General features: G+C 38.1%; 1 protein-coding gene across 12 annotated transcripts in view; it reads right to left on the bottom strand.

Moving 5' to 3' along the window:
• Positions 1-12,753, bottom strand: part of Usp49 (ubiquitin specific peptidase 49) — a 74,939-nt gene that overhangs the window by 45,554 nt on the left and 16,632 nt on the right. For 2 of the 12 annotated variants that reach the window (XM_074082188.1, XM_074082187.1), the window contains exon 3: positions 4,138-4,218. The exons of 9 other annotated variants lie outside the window; for them this stretch is intronic. The gene's annotated coding sequence lies outside the window, so the exon portion shown is untranslated. Of the gene's footprint in view, positions 1-387; positions 1,304-4,137; positions 4,219-12,753 lie in introns of all 12 variants that reach the window. One more of the 12 variants, XM_074082189.1, reaches the window with a different exon arrangement.

Raw genomic sequence — 12,753 nt, 5'->3', positions numbered from 1 at the left:
TAGAGGGCTAGGCATGGTGGGCATGGCTTCCTGGGGAAGGGGGGGTGTCAGCAATTGGGAAGATTGAGGTCTGAGGGCAGTCCAGACAAAAAGTTAGTGAGAACCCTATCTCAACAAATAAGTCAGGAGTGGTGGTGCATAACTGTATTCCAGCTACTAAGGAGGCATAAATAAGTAGAAGGATCACAGTCTCAAGTCAGCCCCAGCAAAAAGTAAGAGACCCTATCCGAAAAATAACTAAAGGAAAGAGGGCTGGGGTATGACCCAAGTGGTAGAGTACTTGCCTAGAAAGTGCAATGTCTTGAGTTCAAATTCCAGTGACAGCAAAAAAAAATGATTGTTAGAAATAAAGTACCCAACAATCAGGAAGGCATATTATAGGCTTACCTATTAGTAAGACCTATTGAACTCTCAGGTTGTCTGGAGTCATGCAAGGCAGGAGTCCAGGTTGTGGAGTGCAGGGACTGATTATCATCATGGCGTCCATTCCATTTCGTAGCAGGAGCCCTAACTTAACTTCTCTCAGCCTGTTTCTAATTGACTTCATAGCACTGGTGTAATGATCAAATGAGAAGCAGCTAAAATGCCAGTGCACTGTCTGACATGTAGCTGATGGACAGCAAAGGTTTAGCTTTCTTACTTTTCTGTGTGTGGGTATGTGTGTTGCTGGGTCTTCTTTATCTTCCTACCTTTAGTTTAGAGTAATTCTGAGGGCTTGAAAAGGAGAAAATCAATTCTTGAAACCTTACCCAACTTACTCTTATTCTGCCAAATAATAATAATGATAACTATTAATATTTATATAGCCTTTAATGTATGCAGACACTATCTGAGTACTTTTATGTATATGAGCTCATCCAATATTTGCAACTGAGTTAGCCATTATTTTTATTCCCATTTCCAGAAAAGGAAACTGAGGCACAAATAAGTTCCACAGATTCAAAAAAAGAGGCACAGGTAGTATTCAAATCTAGGTTTCTGCTCTTAAGAGTTACTAGTGCTTAGCCTGGGATGTAGTTTAAAGGGAGAGCACTTGCCTTACCTATTGCCCAAGGTCTTGGGTTTAATACATAGCACCACAAAAACTAAAAATAAACAATGAAGGACTAATGTCAAAGCGACAGCAGCAATGTCCTTTCTGAATGCTAACATTAATGTAGTACGACAGGGAGTGTTCAGATGGCTTACTAAGTAGAACAGATCAGTTATCCTAAAATTACATATACATATGAGACTGGAGGTATGGCTCAAGCAGTGAAACTCCTGCTTTGCAAATGTGAAGCCATAAGTTCAAAGCCCAGTCCTGCCAAAAAAAATATATATGAATATATATGTAATCTATATATTTTTAAATATAGCCTATACTAAAATATTTCATAGATCACAAAATATTAACATATATTTTATCATATATTTTTAAAAGTTTAAGAAAGTTGGCTAAGAGAATACTAATATATTTAAACCAGAAAATAAATTTATCCAAGATTACACCTTTTTCAGGCTGGAGGTGTAGCTCAAGCAGTACAGTATTTGCCTAGCAAGTGGGAAGCCCTGAGTTCAACCCCCAGTACTGCCAAAAAAAAAAAAAAAATTACACATTTTTTTCAGCAAACTCAGTCTGTTGGCACAGTCCAAAATACATTTAGTAGCCCACACTGCTGTCTGTGACTGCCTCCCCTGTGAGCTGCCGGACGACAGAAATAGCATCCCATCTCTCTTACTGTGAACATCATTAATGTCTAGCACGGTGTCTAGTCCTTATAAGTGCTTCATTAATATTGGCACAGGAATGGAGAGGCTGGGGGTGAAACACAGAAGAGTCTCGAGTGAGCCTATTATGTCAACTTCCAGTTTAAGGCTCTAAGACACCAGATGATCTCCCACTACCCAGCCACTCCATCATCTGTCAGCAAGGCCTTGGATTCAAGTTCGTTACTTGGCCCAGCCACTTTTTTTTTTTTCTATGCCAATCTATATATTCACATAACAAAATGTCTTATGACAAAAAGTCTCAAGTATGCAGTTAGGAGATTCATGTATGCATAAGAGCAAAACACAATGATATGATACTCTATGTTTTTCAAAGTATTTCCACACATTCTCTTGGGTACTTCAAGCCAGTCTTGAGAGTGGACAAAGCAGATGTGATAATCTAGGAAGCCATACATAATGCTGACTGTTTTTGAATGGAAACTTTCTCTTTGTCACCAAAAACCAATGGCTCAAAATCTTTTAGTTGTTTTTAAAACAGGGTCTCATATTTTTGCCCAGGTCAGCCTGGACTGCAATCTTCTTATTTATGCTTCCCACTGTAACTGGGGTGACAGGTGAGTACCACTGTGCCTGGCTATTGGTTGAGATGTGGTCTCACTGACTTTTTGCCCAGGCTAGCTTCAAATTACAATCCTCCTGCTTTCTGCCTCCCAAGTAGCTAGGATGATAGCCACTGTACCTGGCCCCAATAGTTCAAAATCTGAGTTAGATGCTTCTTCTACATTTGGGTAGAATGTCTACAAGAATGAAATATTTTTAAGTCAATGTCATATATGATTTTTAAGTCATAAATGATCAGTCACCAGGGCTGGTGGAGTGGCTCAATGGTAGGCAAATAGTACAGCATTTGCCTAGCAAGCATGAGACCCTGAGTTCAAATCCCAGTACTGCCAAAACAAAAAAATTAGGGTGCCAGAGGCTGACACCTGTAATCCTCGCTACTTGGTAGACTAAGACTGGGAGGATCAAGGTTTAAGGCCGGCCTGGGCAAGTAGTTCTTGAGACTCCCATCTCCAAAATAACCAGAGCAAAATGGACTGGAGGTGTAGCTCAAACACTAGAGTGCCTGCCCTGCAAGGGTAAAACCCTGAGCTCAAACCCCCCCAGCTCCACCAAAACAACAAAAAGTTAAAACAGGCCAAAAGTCTTGGAAAATACAAAGGCAGAGGAAATCACACAAATAAAAAAAAAGTTCTAAGCACCACTGCTAAATAAGGAAACCTCATATGAAAATTAAAGAAGACCACAACCTGCAATTAGAGTTAAATCTCTCTTGGCTGCTAAATCAGGAAGCCCAGCATAAACTAGAGGGAAGAAGACTAGACTGGATATCAGGAGCCTGGATTTCCAGTTACACTCTGCTATGTGATCTCCAATTGCACTCAAGTTTAAAATTTTAAACTTTGTACAAATAATGCAAAAAGAAATGTAACCTTTTACATTTCAGTGCACAACATGAACAAAAGGCTCAAGATCCGATTTTACTATTTTAAAATTCAAAGTTATTAATTTTTCATGGATTTTACCCACTAATGGCTTTCAATAATGGTTTAAATTCAAATTCAGGACCTCTGCACAGAAACTGCAGAACAGATTGATAAATTCCTGTGAAACACAAAGTGTACAAGGATTGCATGTACACACTCTAAATGACCATGGTTCAGAATAATCTAGGTGGTAATAATGCTGTTCACTTGCAAATGGGTTGGTTTCTTAAGAGCTATTTACTAAAATATGTCTTCACCATAAACACAAATGTGGCCCATAGGTTTATGAAGTTGTGTTATACAGTGTGTATGGAATGGTAGCCTAGACTGTGACCTTCCTGTGGGCAGGGATTGCTTCTCATTCAATGTGTCTGGTAGACACAGCATAGTAAAGGCACAAATGATATATTAATATATATTGTTAGTCAAATGAGTCACTGGGAGAGAACTCTATTACTATATTTATCTTAAATTGGTTTCTTATACAAAATGTTTTTATAAAGTACCTATTTTGAATTTAAAACCTCATGTAGCTCTTACCACTGCAAATTGGAATTTTATTATCTCTCTATATACACTGTTGCATTGGAACAAAATATTTCATACTGTTTTAGCAAACAATTTGGGATCAATGCAATGATGTGCAAGAGATCCAGTCTCAGACTAAAATATGGTCAAGACCCACATTATAAATTTTCTTCCCTAATGCCTATAGGTACTTAGGATCAAAAAGGCTCTTGGAATCTACCTGCCCTGTTGACTGACTCTCATACCTAGTAAGGATCTGTTCATTTATAAAGAGTACAAAAGCATGGAAGAGTGAAAAAGCCTTAGGTTTAGGATCAAAAGACTGGACTTTAAGGCCCAGGTTACCTACTGTATGGCTTTGGGCAACTCATCCTAGGACTTCCCCACTTGTAGATGGCTATGAGATTAGTTCTACTCCCTTCCAAAGGTGCTGCAAAGATCAAGTAAGAGAATGTGTGTAAGTGCATCATGAACTGGCAAAAGGTGTTCATGTATTAAGTTATTCTTTCCTTGCTACCAAAAGCAAAGAGGGTTTTTGTTTTGTTTTTGAGATGGGGTCTCACTATGTAGCCAAGGCTAGCCTGAAATGTACTATGTAGCCTCAAACTTGCAATTCTCCCATTTCAGCCTCCAGGGTCCTGGGATGAAAACAAAGATTTTAAGATCATTATTCTGATAAGAAGAGATACATTCCAGGAGTCCTGGGGCAGGCTGGGATAAAAGAGCCAGATCATCCAGGTAGAATGCAAAGAATTCTAAAATGTGTTTGTTATTTATTTTAGTTAAGTAACAACTAGTCTTAATTAACAGCTTAATAAGGACTAAAAGACATAAGATCTTAGGTAGAATGTGAATGCCTTCTTGCCCCAAAATAAAATGACCTAAGAGACTGGCTTAATATGCTTTCATTCTACCCAAACAACCAAGATAAGTGCAAAAAAAAACAATACCAAATTTCATTTAGTTTGAAAAGCAGAGGTCAGCCACAAAAATCACCTTCCACAATCAATGTGAGTCAACTCCCTGTATAACTATCCTTATCTCAACTAGCAAAACCCCTTGTTCCTTCCTATTATTGCTTATACTCTCTCTTCAACAAAATTAGAAATAAGGGCAAAATAGTTTCTGCCAGGTATCGAGGGGGTGGGGGGAAGAGGGAGAGGATGGAGTGGGTGGTAAGGGAGGGGGTGGGGGAAGGGGGGAGAAATGACCCAAACATTGTATGCACATATGAATAAAAATAAATAAATAAATAAGTAAATAAATTAAAAAAAAAAAAATCACCTTCCACATAGCATACACAAGGATTCCTATTTCATCACTCTGTTTAAGTCCAATCCTGCTTTTTATATGCTCTACATATAATAAATATTATTAATCGACAGTTCGGTCTGCCAGCATACGTTCAAACCACTTTAAAAATGTTAATTCTGTCATTACCAAGCACTTCTAAATACCATACAACAATTTTGTCCGCAAACAGCAGCATAATGAAGAGAGGACATTATGAGCATTTATTATACCCCTTCACACCACAACAGGCTAGTGGAGGTGTTTCATATACATTTGCTCAGTTAATTCTCACTATGAGACGGGTGTCAGTGGCATTTACAGATGCAGAATGAGGGGTCAGAATGGGTAGCAAATGAAATGACTAGCCAGGATCACACAGCCAAGGAGACAGCAGTACTTGGGCTCAACATAGGTGCTTTGAACTGGTGCAGTTCCAGTATCTCTACATCAGTGCAAGGAACACGAGGTTTATTTAAGCAGTCTTGTGAGAAGTTACTAAACTATGACTCTACATGCCTACAAAAATGAGTTTCTAGCTTTCAAACTTAAACATAAATACTTGTCACTACAGAAAACCTAACCAAAAAAACATTAATTCACTAAGTAGAATGAATAACTTTTATAAAATAAATTATCTGTTGGAGATAATTTCTAAACAAGTATGAAAAATTACATGTGTCTTATAAATTGAAAATATTTCAAATAAGAATTTAAAAATTTTATATATATATTTATTTATTTTAGTACTGGGGATTAAACACAGGGCCTCACTCATGCTAGGCAAATGCTTTACTGCTTGAATAACCCCAGATCTTTTGTTTGTATCTTGTTTTTGAAGGAGGGTCTTGGTAATTTTGCTTGGGCTGACCTTGAACTCTTTCGATTCTCCTGCCTTTTCCTCCCAAGTAGCTGGAATTGCAGATGTGTACCACCACGCCCAGCTTAATGCTATATTTTTGGAAGTGCTTTTTTTGTTTGTTTGTTTATTTGTTTATGAGACAGGCTCTTGCTATGTAGCGCAACCTGGCCTGGAACTTACAAACCTCCTGCCTCAGATTCTAAATAATGTATTTCAAAAAATGCTTCCTATAATCACAGCTCTTTCTTTAACATTAAAATAAGTTAATTCTAGGGCTGGGTACAGAGCTCAGTGGTAGAGCACCTGCCTAGTGTGTGCAAGGCCCTGGGTTCAATTCCCAGAACTGGAGAAAGAGAGAGAGAATGAGAGAGGGAGGGATACTTAGGAGCCATATTGGCTGCAGTAGAATTCCAGGAGGCTCAGATTACTAGCTGTTTAAATGTTCTGTGCCTCAGTTTCCTCACCTATCTCATACAGTTGTTAAGGAATTATGATGTGAAAAGTGCTCAGGAGAGTCAATGGCATGGGGTAAGTTACCCAAATTTTTCAGTGATACCATGTGTTAAAGACCAAAGGCTTTTTGTTATTGAGCTACTCTTATTTCATATTTAGAACATAAAACATGAAAAAGAGAAGCAAAATCCCATCTAGTCAGATAGTGTGGAGCATAGGGAAAATAGCACTTTTTTTTTGTACTGGGGGTTGAAACTCAGGCCTCTGTATGCTAGGCAAGCACTCTACCACTGAGCTATCTCTCCAGCCCCACACAGGGACTTCTATATGTATAAATGTACTGCCAGATTTTATTTCAGTAGTCATTAATACATGTCAAAAATATATTTCACATATATTTTACAATAAAAATAAAAAGGAATACATTCCAAAATATACTAATGAGAACATACTGTTTAACCTTAGAGGCAAGGGAGAATAAAAAAACAATGCTTAATGATTCTCAGTGTCCTTGTTACTTCAGATTATAGTTCCAACAGCTTAGCTTAGCCAAGAAAAATTTGCATTAGACTCCACTCAATACTAAGAGGTATTTTTCTTTGTGGGTGGTTGTTACAAAGAGTTTGCTTCATGGGAACACCACTTTATGGCTACAAAATCAGGATGTTGTAAGGGATCTCAGAGAGCTTCTTTCCCAACATGTTCACTCTCCAGATAAGGGAACCTGAGACCCCTAGTTTCTAAAAACCAGGTTTTCCCATTCACTCCCAGATGCTATTCCTAGTCATCACTGTGACACAAGGGAGAAGCTGGGCCCATTCTTCAGCTGTCTCATAATAACTAGAAAGGTAAATTTTCTATCAACCATCAGAATCTGTTAAAGACCCAAAAGGTACCCCAAGAGATGCCAGCATTTATAAGAAGCCCAGTGCCTCAAAGAAGGCACTCCATAAATAGGTGTGTATATTCATTTGTTCAAAAGTATATAGTAAAGTTTCTGCCCAACAAGGATTTTATATACAAATAAAACCATCCATAGAATTCTCTGCTGACATATAATGAGTTTGAAACCTAATGACATTTTATAGGTTTATTAATTTGTTCTACATAATTCTACATGTAGAATATAATTATACTCAGGAAAGAGTTCCTACCCTCTCCCACAGGAACTTTTAGAACCCAAAAGGGAATAGTAGTAGGAAAAATCTTTTAAATGTATGACATAAACATCTTTAAATGGTGAGACATAAATTTTCTCAAGTTTTAAAGTTCACCAAAATAAAACTAGACTCCAAATAAGGAAGAATAGTTTATGAAATTTAAATCCCACAACAAATTATGACCTAAACCCTGCACTAAATTAAAAGGGTATTTGGGAGATGACCTGTGGGTGAATGGCTTATAGGGGCTAGGAGTGTAGCTTAGTGATAGAGCACTTGCCTAGTATGCACAAGGCACTGCAAGGGGGGAAAAGATACAAAATTCTTAAAGAACCCATCAGTCCAAAAATCCCACAAATAATAACATTTTCAGAGAAAAAGAATAGAGGAAACTGAGGGAAAGGCTGCTCAAATTTTAAAATTCGAGAAGATCTCCCAGAACTGAAAAAATCTGTTTCCAAATTGAAAAGGCCTTCAGAGTGCCCAACATAACAGATAAAACAAGGTCAGAGTGAGGCAGATTATCATAAAATTTCAGAACATCTTCAAGGAGGAGAAAAGAGACAGAACAGCATTAGACTTCTCATTCCCAACAGAAGCTAGAGGTTGACAGAGCAATGCCTGTCGAACTCAGAGAAAATAGTCTCCAACCCAGAATTCTGTATGCAGGTAAACCATGAATCAAGATTAGAGAAAATGAAGACAATAAAATTTCCGAAGATTCTCAAACAAATGTACATCCCAGGGCCTTTCCTCGGGAGCTTCTAGAGAAGGTGCTCACAAGAAAGTATGAACAGAGGTGGAGACACAGCATCCAAGAAGCAGAGGTCAAACACAAGGAGGAGGAGAATGCCCAGGGGAAAGGAGATCCAGGCTGAAAGCTGTGCAGGTCTAGAGAACAACCTACACAGAGTTTTTAAACAGCAGGATAAGCTTACTCTTTAGAAATATGATGTTGAGTACCAAACAAACAGCTAGAAGTAGAGAAAATGGAGGTCCCTGGAAAGGCAGAAGATTGGGCAAGAAGGTAGGTATTACACCTTTTACGCTACGTACATGCCTAGCATTAACAAAAATTAAATCTTAAAAGATTATTGAAAAAAGCTGGGCACCAGTGGCTCAGGCCTATAATACTAGCTACTCAAGAGGCAGAGATCAAAAGGACTGGGGTTTGAAGCCAGTCTGGGCATACAGTTCATAAGACCTATCTTGCAAATACCCTTCACAAAAAGGGCTGGTGGAGTGGCTCAGGATGAAGGCCCTGAGTTCAAGCCCCAGTACCACAAAAAAAAAAAAAAAAAAAAAAAATTGAAAAAGCTAAAATGAATGCTTTAAAATCAGTTCTACTGTTAATTTCCCACACATGGTTTGGGAGCAAGAACGTGCATTTCTCATAAGTTCCCAGGTGATGCTCATGTGACGTCCTGGAACCACATTTCCCACAAATAGTTTGAGAGCAAGAATGTGCATTTCTCATAAATTCCCAGGTGATGCTTATGTGATGTCCTGGACCACACTTGGAGAACTGCAGCATTAGTATATATAATATTTATAGTACTTTTAAATGTAATGTTATATTCTAAAAATACCTCCACATCAAAATAAATAAACAAAACCAGCTCTAAAAATGCCCTTTCCAAACAAGATTTCTGAGCAGGGGAAGAATCAAAGAAAATGTCTAAGACAAACATGAGGGTACAAACCTGTAATCCCAGCACTCAGGAGGCTGATGCAAAAAGGTTACCAGTTTGAGACCAGCCTGGGTTACACAATGAGTTCCAGGCCAGCCTGGGGTACACAGCAAGACCCTGTCTCAAAACAAACAAAACAATTACCTAGCTTTCAAGGCAGAGCTAAATGAAGGTATTTGGGAAATTCTACACCTTAGCATTTTTTCTTCCTTTTTTTTTTTTTTTGTTTTTTGGGAGACAGGGACTCACTAAATACTCAGGCTGGTCTTGAACTTGCAATGGTCTTGTCTCGGCCTCCTGAGTAGTTAGGATTACAGACACGTGTCACCACACTGAGCCAAAGCACCTATTGCCCTTTCACAGCAAAACAGTGATATCATATGGCATTTATGAGACTTAATATTATCTACTAATAATCAAGGAGTGTTAAGACCATACTTATTGGTCAAGTGTAAGGTTCTTTATGAACAGGCAGGTAGAAGGTGGTGCTTGTTATTCACATAGTTTTCTGACATCTAAGGAAACTGCAAACAAGAAAATAGCTGATTATGATATTTTTTGATAATCTATAGACTTTTTTGACCATTGGAGATTTCTTTAAACCAAATCAAATCTACGCTGGGAAAAACACTTGCTCTCATTGTTCAGCATTAACGAAGACAAGAACAGATTAGTAGCAAGGTGGCTTAACTACAGCATACCCCAGTTTTTAAGTAGAATGTTAAATTTTTGTTGTTGTTGTTTCACAGTCTCCTAGATCTGGAAGAAAATTATACTTTAAGTTTCTGTATAAAATATTATGTTCATTCTTTCATGTTCATGGATGGAGCAACAACTCTTGCTAAATTAATTTAAAAGTTAAGTATAATCTCAATCAAAATTACCTCAGTGATAGAGTGCTTGCCTAGCATGCTCAAGGCCCTGGGTCTGAGCCCTAACATGGGGCGGGGGAATGGCTGAAAAAGGAAATGTCTCCCACAAGCTCATGTGTATGCTTGGTCCTTAGCTGGTGGTACTATTTGGGGAGGTAGTGAAAACTTTAGGTGGTAGAGCTTGGCTGGAAGAAGTCACTGGTGGCATGCCTTTGGAGGTTATACCAGGTCCCCAGTCCCTTCCTGTCTCACCCTCTCCTTCCTGTCTGCCAGAAAGTGAACTGCCTCTTCCTCTATATGCTCCCATCACCATGATGCTCTGCCTCACCATGGGTCCAGAATCAACGGACCCCAGAACTATAGGCTGAAATCTCCAAAACTGGAGCCAAAATGAATAGTTCTTCCCTTAAGTTGTTCTCTCAGGTCCTTTGGTCAAAGCTACACAGAACCAATATAATGGGGAAAGTAAAGCCATAAAGCCAAAAGAAAGAAATCTGGGGAGACAATCTGGGAGACTAAATCCAAGAAGAACTAATAAGGCAAATGTATTAAGGCTAAAAAATGATGATTTTCTACGTGAAAAACAAGCATTTGTATTCAAAAGAACACCACAGAAAAAATTGATACCCCAGGAGACAATATTTGTATGGCTCACTACCAACCAGGATTATATAAATAAATAAATAAATTTATGTATATTAAAATTATATTACATATTACAATTATATAGTATTTCTGATTTCTGTAGTTCAACAAGAAAATACAGGAAATAAAGAATATGAAGAGGCAACTTACAGAAAGGAAATAGCTAACTAGATTATGAAGAAATACTCAAACTCACCAGTAATTAGATATATAAGTTAAAATGAGACATTACCGAATGGCAAAATTAGACAATACCTAACATATTGGGGAGGATAGGAACACAATGCTTGTGGAATATAAAGTGATGCAACCATTCAGTACCTAACAGTACTTATGATAATGCATCTGTATCCCAGAAATCCTCAAACATATTCACAATAGACATGTGCAAGACTGTTCCTGGCAGCATTGTTTATGGGAGCCTAGGCACCCATTACTATGGGAATAGATGCACACCATGGAATCCGTGCTGCAGTCAGGACCAATTAGCTAAGTCTACATCTAGCATAAATAGATCTTAAGACATAGTGCTGAGTGAAAAGGTAAAAACAGGAGTAAGATCTACAGTGTTTTTACAGAGAAAATTTTACAGCCACACACAAATATATTTAAAAAATCTCTAAATATTTTACGAAGATGTGTATAGAATCAAGGACATATATAAAGCACACTAGAGTGTCTGTGGGATGGGGGAGAAAAAGGGGTATGTGAATGAAGGTTGAACAGAATATCTTTGTTTAGATGGAGCCCAAATGACAGGAATATGAAGTCCAAATTCAGAAAAACACTTTTTACTCATGCATATACTAATAAATTCAATAAAAACTTATTGTATAGCTCTTACATGGCAAAAACTGCATTTAAATAGTAACTTCTTATTTATTATTTGGGGGGGAGGGCACTGGGGTTTGAACTCAGGGCTTCATCCTTGCAAGGCAGGCACTTTAGCACTTAAACCACTCTGCCAGCCCTTTCTGGTGTTGGGTATTTTGGAGATGAGGTCTCTCAAACTATTTGCCCTGGCTGGCCTCAAATCACAATCCTCCTGATCTTTATCTACCTCCCTAGTAGCTAGGATTACAGATGTGAGCCACCAGTGCCCAGCTGTAACTTCTTATTTTTAATGGCCTTTGTGAAACTCAAAAAAGATAATCTTTACCTAGATGGGGAAAATAACTTACATTCATCATTTTTAACTTAGTTTTATAATCGTGTATGTTTATGTGTGTGCATGTGGTGTGTGTATGCATGTGCATCCACCCTGAGGGATTGAATCAGGCTCTTGCACATGATTAGGCAAGTGCTCTACTCCTGAGCTACATTCCCAGTACTACAAAGTTTTTTTTTTTTTTTTTTTTTTTTATCAAATAGCAATACACTTGACGTTCTTTAAAGGATAAGCGAGGTTACATAAAGAACTCTAAAGTTTTACATAAGAGACCCTGCCACCTCTCAGTCCACAGGTAAGACACCTTTTCTCATGGCTTTCAATGGTGAAACAGTTACTTTTGGGCAGAGAGAAAATTTCTACTTTGTTTGTTCTATTTAATTTCCTCACAAAGAGATTTCAACTGCTTAGGAACCTTCTCAGCAGATTTCTGTTTAAGAGATTTCGCAAGCAGACTGCTGGCTGCCAATGTAGGTGTTGTAGCTAATATGCTCAATTACGCTTCACTGTCAACAAAAGCTGATTAACATGTTCAGTGCAAAGTGACATATCTACCCTGTGTCCCCTGGGCATGGAAAATTACATTTTACAAAATATAGACAGATATAGACAGACAGACAGATAGATAGATGTTACTTTCCCCCACCTTTTCTGGTTGTTGGGTTTTTGCTTTTTGGCTTTTCTGGTTTTGTTTTTGTTTTGTTTTTGGAAACAGGGCTAAGCTATGCAGCCCAGGCTGGCCTTGTACTCATGATTATAAATGTCCTCCACCATGTCCAGCACCCCCACTTTTTTTAATGTCTCAAAATGACCCAAATCCCAAA

Source organism: Castor canadensis, chromosome 8 (genome assembly GCF_047511655.1).
Source record: "Castor canadensis chromosome 8, mCasCan1.hap1v2, whole genome shotgun sequence".
Classification (NCBI taxonomy): Eukaryota; Metazoa; Chordata; class Mammalia; order Rodentia; family Castoridae; genus Castor; species Castor canadensis.
Note: the sequence above shows the minus strand (reverse complement) of the source record. Positions and strands in the feature narration are given on the sequence as shown.